The sequence below is a fragment of the Crocodylus siamensis genome, chromosome 3 (genome assembly GCF_052110815.1).
Source record: "Crocodylus siamensis isolate JL-2025a chromosome 3, ASM5211081v1, whole genome shotgun sequence".
NCBI classification, from domain to species: domain Eukaryota; kingdom Metazoa; phylum Chordata; order Crocodylia; family Crocodylidae; genus Crocodylus; species Crocodylus siamensis.
Window position 1 is genome coordinate 64,464,296 of NC_143397.1, and position 7,620 is coordinate 64,471,915.

Below are 7,620 nucleotides of genomic sequence, written 5' to 3' on the forward strand. Positions count from 1 at the left end.
AACTATAGTCTAATTAGTCTTACCTTGATCCTGGATAAGCTTTTTGAGAGAATTATTCTGGCACATGTCCATGAGGGGCCAGCAGAGGAGATTATGCTTGGAGGCAACCAACATGGGTTCATTAGAGGCAGGTCCTGTCAGACCAACCTTGTGGCTTTCTATGACCAGGTCACAACATACTTAGACACAGGTGTAGCAGTGAATGTAGTCTTTCTGGACTTTAGGAAGGCCTTTGACACTGTCTCTCACCCCAATCTCATTAAAAAATTAGGGGACTGTAGTGTCGACACCTACACAGTCAAATGGGTCGCCAACTGGCTGGAGGGCTGCAGCCAGATAGTGGTGGTGGATGGGTCATTTTTGACTTGGAGGGATGTGGGCACTGGGGTCCCCCAGGGCTCGGTCCTCAGGCCCGCACTGTTCAACATCTTCATCAGTGACTTGGATGGGGGCGTAAAAAGCACCTTGTTCAAATTTGCTGACAACACTAAGATGTGGGGGGATGTGGGGATGCTAGAAGGGAGGAATTGGCTACAATTGGACCTAGACAGGTTACAGGGGTGGGTGGATGAGACCAGGATGGGATTCAACATTAACAAGTGCAAGGTGATGCACCTGGGGAGGAAGAACCAGCAGCAGACCTGCAGGCTGGGGAACACCCTTCTCATCAGTGCAGAGGCAGAAAAGGATCTTGGTATCACTATTGATGCCAAAATGAACACGGGCCGGCAGTGTGCGGATGTGGTTAGGAAGGCTAACCACACCTTGTCATGCATCCACAGATACATCTCGAGCAGGTCCAAGGAGGTGATCCTCCCCCTCTGTGCAACACTGGTCAGGCTACAGTTGAAGTACTGTGTCCAGTTCTGGGTACCATGCTTCAAGAGGGATGTGGACAACATGGAGAGGGTCCAGAGGAGGGCCATTCGCATGATCAGGGGTCAGCAGGGCAGCCCCTATGAGGAGAGGCTACAGGACCTGTACCTGTTCAGCCTCCACAAGAGGAGGCTGAGGGGGGATCTAGTGGCCTGTTACAAAGTAATCAGAGGGGACCAGCAGGCACTGGGAGATTCCTTGTTTCCCTGAGCACTACCAGGAGTGACTAGAAATAACGGTCACAAGCTGGCAGAGAGCAGAATCAGTTTAGACATCAGGAGGCGCCACTGCACGGTCAGGGCGGCTAAGATTTGGAACCAACTTCCAAGCGAAGTGGTGCTGGCTCCTACCTTGGGGGTCTTTAAGACGAGGCTAGATGAACACCTTGCTGTGGTTGTTTGACCCCAGTACTTTTTCTACTCAGGTCCTTTCCAATCCTACCAACTTTCAACTATGAAACTATAAAGAGTGAAAAATAAATACACAAAAAAATGAAAATTGCACCAAGAAAATTTCCTAAACAAAATTTGGGGATTTTTTTCCCCCAAAGCACCTTGGTAATCATTTTCAGTTAAAAATGTTTTCACACATTTTATTTTTTATAAACATAACATGGGTATTTCGTACCACAAAAATAGCTAGCTGTACATTTATATAGCACCATTAATGTCCCGAGTGCCAAACAGCATGCAAAGGTATCAAGAAGCAGCCTGTCAGGAATCTGAAGCACATGATGGAGCATAGCACAACAGAACAAGAGCAGGCCACATCCTGCAGTCCGTAACTGAATTTAAACTGCACAAGACCTAAGGTGCTGTTTGCAAGAAAAGGAAAGCCTTTATATGGTGAATTTTATGAATAATAATTTTCTTTTGAGCTGACTACTCTTATTTGAAGTACTCATTAGCTTTTTGACTCAGATCAAGTTCAGTATCAGTTTAATACATTATATATTCTCTGTCAGGAGACTATATCCTGCATTTCAGACATTCAGTTATCTAATAGGACTTTTCAAATGCTAACTTGTATGATTATATGCCTTAGTATAATACAATTTGAAATTGATATAATATTAAATCTTCACAATGGCAGGTTAACTTTTAATATATCAACTCTCTTAGTAACGGTATTACACAAAAAAAGGAGGAAACTACTAGAAGTTGGTTCATCAGTCATATTGTGGACATCTTTCTGAATATACAAAGATCATCCTATAACTTGTCAACTAATTTTTCTTTAGTGATTTTTTGAGTTTCAATATTCCCTTCCATTTAAAAAACTATGAAGCCATATTTATCTTGCTATCAAGCTTGAGCTGGAACATAATGACTGGTATTTTAAAACAGCTGCATAGCAATAGCTCCCATTCCCCCATAAAATATTCTAACTGGATTGTTATGGTTTATGAATGATGGTTTGTTTCTGCTACAATAAAAAGAAAAATTGCTTTGTCCATATATTCATTCATCAGGGCTCAGAGCACTGCCTGTTAGTATGCAGGATTTACTTGAGTTGCATTTTGATTATATACAGTCCTTTCTCTTTTCTGAAACCATAGTTATGTGGTGAGTAGAACACATGAAAGAATGGAAAAAATATTCATAAATAATTAGTTGTTGGGAATAGAATGTCAAGATATGAAACAAAATTTGCTACGAATTATCTTATCATCTCTTCAAAGGCATAGCACAAATTTTGTTTTTCATATGTCATATATGCAAGGTCTCATTTACCATTGCGCTATTCCTATGAAGATGGAGAGAAATATTTTATTGGGACTGGAAAGCAAATAGTGCATTAGATCCACTATTTCTTATATTAATGAGGTTTGTTTTTTTTTAAAAAAAAAGTTGTTTAGCCTCATTTTTCTAGGCAAAATGTTGTTTTGCCTACTTTCTAGGCAATGCCTCTGAATTTTCTTTAAAAAAAAAAAAGAAAGAAAATTTCAAAAAGATAGGTTGGAAACCCAAATCCCATTCCTGGAAAGCAATATTCCATTATTTAATTTCTGTGTTAATCAGCTCAAGATGATAGTTCATTCTTGGTAGGAGGGGAAGAATTTAATACACTTACATCCTACCTTAGTTTTAAAAGAAAGCCACAAAATTGGGGGTTTTTTGCTGGAAGTTTGGTACCAGATGTAAGGCTGTATCTATTTTTGGAGGTACTTGTAAGAAGTTCCTACAGCACTGAGTCTGCTTCAGTGAAGACAATGATAACATTGTTGAAAAGGCTTCAGGTGATATTTTCAAAAGCGCTCTGCAGTGGCCTCTCATTGCTCCTTCTGAAGTCAAAAGGAGAAGAATTAAACTATCACTTACACACTCACCCATAATTCTCAATGCTAAAAATGCCATATGCACATTCTACAAATTAGCCAGAATGCCAAGTTTATGAAATATTTCCTTAGATTACCTACCTGGCAACCCAAACCCAATACAGGGGGAAGAAAATACTGAACAAGACATTTATGCCTCCTGTAAAATCAATGAACAGTTATATTCAGGGTCAGCTGAGCAGAGAAGCTAACAGATCAGGAGTAAGAATTAAATGATTTAAAGAAAGAAGTAAACTTTCAACACATGTTTGATACACTTTTATAAAGATCTGCAGTTATCTTCTTGTTATAGCTAACTGATACCTGAACCACCTGAAAGAGACATTTCATTGTGTAATAAAGTCAAAACACCCTGCATCAGATGCTGGACCCTGGTCTAACTACATATTCTGTTTTATTTTGCTTCTTATTTGCTGCCTGGTAAAATGTTTGGATTATACTCTGGGTAACCAGCCTGTGGCATGTATGCCACAGGCAGCTTCTGTGTAGCACACAGCAAATCAGGGAGAGATCAGGAAGCACGGTAGCAGATATGGCATGCAAGGAACAGAAAGTAGAGCAGCAGGTTGGGGAGGGGAAGGGGCATGGACTGTCATTCAGGGAGGGTAAAGGGCCAATTTGTGACGCTCCTGCCAAAAACGTTAGCCCTCACTGATCCAAACCATGAACCTATTCCTACAGCTAGGCCTGATGTTTTTGGCGTAATTTCTAAGATGAGATTTATTTGCTTATTTTTCTTCTCTATCTATGTAGCACAAAGAACAAATGAATTAGAATTAAAAAGTTGAAGGCATCTCTGAGGTGGCTTTTTAAATCTAAAAGAATCTATTGTTTCATATTACAATAGGAATAGAAAGATGAATATTGTTTTCATTTTCAGTAGCTTAAGTGTATTTGTTTATTACTTCTGACTAATACAAGATGACAGTGGCTTGCACAAGACAAATTTCAGTACATGATTGTCACTTTGCAATAAGGTATAAGAGACATATTATTGGGCAATTAAATTGAACTAGCTGACAAATATTCAAGAGGAGATTTTTTTTTCTGGCCTCCTATTGCACCTTTTATAGTACTTCTTTCACTGAGAAAACCCACCCCAAAAATACAGGATAAGAGTGAAAATAGACTGAGTTAGGGGTAGTTTCTCTCTCTCTCTCTCTCTCTCTCTCTCTCTCTCATTTGGTCCTTTCCTGTTATTTATTTTTCTTTCCCCCCCGGACCAAGAATGGAAGGGACAGACAGCATGGGTCATTTATTCCAGTCCCCTACTCAACACTAGGCATTTGTCTTCCTTACTTTTCTAAGAGTTTTCATTTAAGAGCTGTTACACTTGTAAACAGTTCACAAAGACTTTTCCTAATGTTTTAAGAGGAGCCTTATTACTGCTGGTTTTCAGATGTCAAAAATAATAGTGTGCTGGCTTTTGCTAGTTTTCAGATTCATTAAGTGAAGCACAAAGTTCAGAGGTTTACTTTTGTTGTTGTTACTTTTAATGCAGCCACCTTCCAAAACTATTTGTATCATACAAATGACTAAGAAAGTACAAATGTTCTCTATGTGTCTTTCCCTCAAAAGATAATTTAATATTAGCCCTACTAAAAACCCTCTAAGGCCAAATTCTGCTGACAGTGGTGATCTCTTAGGAGACTTGGGACAAAAGATTTCTAACTTCATAAGAACATCAGCTGCCATTATTCAGGGGTGGATGCACAGGGTGCCGTGGTGTGCTCACAGCCCTTTCCAGCAAGAAAGTGCAGACAGTGCCATATCAAAGGGAGGGGGAGAAGGGGGGGCAACCACCCCAGGCACCAGAGCAAAGGGACACCAACAGACACTGCCCAACTAGTGTAGGGCATGGGATGGAGCCATGAACAGCTCATTTGCGGGGGGCATGGGAATGGGGAGGAGGGCAGCTCCTGCCACTGTGCTCACTCCCAGGCAAGCATGTGGGAAGGGCGTGTGCCTCCTGGATCTGTGCATGAGGCGAGGGTGGGCTGCTACTGTGGGCTTTGCCCTGGGTGCCAAATTTCATTGCTATGGCACTGGGTGCAACCACCCCTTTTGGTTGTGTGGTGCATGAGTAGCAAACTCTGACTTCACCAATATGTCAATGCAGCTCATGGCAGAGCTCCACATGTGCCATGAGCATTTTGGGATCTCCAGCTGGTCGATGGCATATCTCCAGAGGATGAGTGCCACTGCCACTCATTTCCTGTCTTGCCCTGCTGCTGAATTTTGCAGTAGAGAAGGGGCTGGAAAGAGTGAAGTGCAAAGAGCAGCAGGGCTCCCTGTCATACCAGGATGTGGATGGCCAGGTCTGGGGTTATTTGGGGGTGGAGATGCTGACCAAGGTCAGGATGGAGGAACAGAATCCAAAGAGAAATGAGATCAAGGAGTCAGGATGGTAAGCTGAGAGCAGGGTACAGAAGCGAGCCAAGTCAAAAAGTTGGAGGATCAAGCAGAGGTTTAGTGGGGAAATGAATCAGAGAAAACAGCAAACCAGTCTAGAGTCAGGTTAAGCTCTGTTGCCCAGATACTTCCTGTTCCACATCAGAGGTTTATATGAAGGAACTGGAGGGTCAGCTACTTTGGTGAAAGGGAGTGGGCTTCAGGCCAGCCTTGACAAGTCTAGGGTTCTAGCAGGTCTGGATGAGTGACCCCTAGGTTCAAGACCACAGCCTGAAACTCACTCTCTGGATTTGGGACCCCTGTGAAAGCAGGCCAGAGCTTATGCCAATCAGTTGGTGACCTCACTGTGCATGCACGACACATCCAAAAGGGGTTGCTGCACCTTTTTGTTTAGTCCTGTATTCATCCATGGATATGCTGTGATCTCTTCTACAGCCTCAAAGTTGCAGTAGTACCTACAACAGGTTAACTCTTTGATGGAAACAGTTACCTCTCTGATGGAGACAGTGGCTAGTGCATTCATGTAATGGTGTATCTGCCACTTACACCTCAATAAATCTCTGGTCAATCTGCTAAAACCCTCTAGCACTGGGATACAGGTAATCCCAAAGAGCAGAGCTCTGTAGCACATAGACTTTCTCTCCATGGTGTCCCTATTGCTCCCATCCCATCTAGAAAATTGTTGGATCCATCTTACCAAGGACATCTGAATCAATGGACTCAGAACCCTCCACTGCAAAATCATCACAGCCATTAAATGGAAGTGCCAATACAGTACCTCAGCTCTGGAGAGAGTTGTCTGAGCACATAGGCACTTAAGGCAACCACCTCCATTTAGGGTGCTGCAATACTGACTCAACTGGTGTAGATGCTTTAGATCCCTGTACAGAGTATGGGGAGAGGTGTGGGTGATTCACAGCACCAACATAGTGTGTAGGGAGGCTCCTACAGCTAGCCTATAGAAAATCCTAAGCACGGGATTACATCTGATCTTCTGCTCTTCTTCAGAGTTGAGACATGTGACTCAGGGCAGCATATAAAGTACTAAGTACCTTCATAAGCTTACGATCTCAAGTGCCTATAGGAGAGGTGTCTCCATCATCTCTTAAGGTCCAAAGTGCCCCGAAGGGAGGGCAATAACAGCAGCATAGACTTCAGGATAACGCACAGGCATCTCCCCTCCCCTGCCAATTAATTGTTTGCTACAGAAAGTGACGGCAGTCACAGGGGTACCAAATTGATACCTAAATTTTGTTCATTGGCCTAGGAAGTAGAGACCTATGTTCTAAGTCCTCCAGTGATGGGCATCATTATTACACCCTAGATTTTTAGACCTGATAAAATAACACATAGTTTAATTGGCTTAGCTTTGTGTAATGTTGTACATGCTGTTATCCTGCCTGACTCAGAAATATTTCCTCTTTCCAACATTTTAAACTTATATACAATATATACTCATTTCAGTTCATCCTAGAGTAGTTATGTGATTTTTTTCTAGACTAGCATTCTATGGCTTCTGATTTTTGGAAACAGGAAAAAAAATGGCAACTAGAATTGCTAAATGAAAACCAGTGGTGATACTTCTGAGTAATTCCAGTCTATGGGCTAATGCATTTAGGCAGTTTTCTGAAACAGGTACTGCATTATGTATGTACCAATAGACCAGAACATTTCAGGAGACCCTGTCAATTAAATGAACGTGTACATGGGTTTTCACAAGATATATTTGATAGCTGTAGCAGCAAAATATTATTCTATCCACTAGTTAGCCAAGAGAAAAAAGAAAACTCTGTGTTCTTTCTTTACAACTGATGAAAAGCACAAAAAAACTTAAATCATTCTCATGTAACTTATGTAAAGATCCCTCAGAAATCTAGAGTTTTTGTAAGGCAAGTAGCACTTGATTTTATAGCTATAATTTTTTAACATGCGGCTCACATACTATACTGTTTTTCTGTTAAAGTAACATAGAAATTTCTGTATGTGCAAGAATG